This window comes from Galeopterus variegatus, unplaced genomic scaffold (genome assembly GCF_000696425.1).
Source record: "Galeopterus variegatus unplaced genomic scaffold, G_variegatus-3.0.2 Scaffold8112, whole genome shotgun sequence".
Classification (NCBI taxonomy): domain Eukaryota; kingdom Metazoa; phylum Chordata; class Mammalia; order Dermoptera; family Cynocephalidae; genus Galeopterus; species Galeopterus variegatus.
In genome coordinates this window covers 82748-84168 of record NW_007734223.1, presented here as the reverse complement: position 1 = coordinate 84168, position 1421 = coordinate 82748, and positions in this window count along the sequence as shown.

Genomic DNA, 1421 nt, shown 5'->3' with positions numbered 1-1421 from the left:
TGCAGTAAATGCAGCCAAAGAGCTCGAAGTGTGGAAAGAGCCCCGTGCCCCATGCCTGGGGCAGCATGCCCCCAGCTCCACTGTGGGGCTTGAGCCTGGACAGCTAGGGCGACAGCCAGGGTGGCCTTAGGCGGCATCTGCCTCTGTTGCCTGGCCAGGCTGCCCAGGGCTGTCCTTGAGTCTGTCACCAGCAGCTTCCCCTTCTGTCAGTTAAGCACTAAATCCCCAGGGCCTCCTTGCCCTGTTTTCTCCAAGGATAGGGCTAATCTCTCCTTTAGCCCTTTCTGCTTCTCCCTAAGTGGCTTAAGTCTGGAGGAGCCTCCTTTCCTTTCCAGCGGCAGCACTGCCTGAGCCCAGGGCCCATGTGGCCTGGGTTTCTCTGTAACCAAGGACCCCATGCCACCAGAGAGACAGAGGCAGGAGAAACGCAGAGGGGAGATTCCCACCCCTCACCCCCCAAAAACCAAAACCAACCAAACAAAACCTCACATAGTGCCTGGCTGATATCCCTTGCTTCCTAAGAGTCACTCGATTGGATGTCCCTTGTTTGTTCTTGCGGTTGGCCTCCCTGGCAGGGTTGCTCAGAGCTGAGTGGGTGCCACAGCTCTAAATTCCTGAGCAGAGGCACCTGCCTCCGCCTTTCTAACCCTCGCCTGCCTTTGGTCCTCTCTCTTCCCAGCAGGGATTAGAACTTCGTCCACTCAATTGTAGTAGATTGTAGTAGATTGCAGTGAGTGTCAACGTCAAGAGGCAGACTAGGGAATGAAGGGGTAACTGGGCTGCCATGACACATGGAGGAATGGGAGGCTCATGAGTCAGGGGAGCTGCACTCCTCTGGGAGAGTCAGGCAGGAGGAGTCTTTCCTAATGCACTTGCGGCAGGCAGAACTCAGGGGAAGGGGCACAATGGGTGTTGCAGGGAGAGTGGAATTGAGACCTGGTGCCCACAGTGCCTGTTGCAGTGCTCTTGTATTCTGTGCGAATGGGGCCCTGGAGCAGAGTACATTTAATGGGTCACCACTAGCCAAGCAGCAAAAGTGTCGTGTAGTAAAAGTGTGAGGATTAATGGAGCGCCACTGTGTCCATCCTGGGCCATGCTTGGTGGGGGACACTGTAGGACATGGCGCATGGCCTCAAGGAGGCACTTAGGCTCCCGTGGGGGGGGAGGGGGCAGGCCGTATTCAAACACCCAGAGGAGGGCCATAGAGAACCACCATGACCCAGAGCAGAGCGTTTGTGGAGGAAACTCAGAGAGAGACAACTTCAGTGAGGGACCAGCTGTTGCATGGTGACCTCATGGAGGAGGCACACTGGAACAGGTGACCATGCTGTTGGTGGTTTCAGCCTGTGCCTGCCCTGAGGAGCTGGGCCCCAGAGTCTCCTTGATCGAAAGTCCCTCTCTCTGTTTCTCTGCAGCCTTCA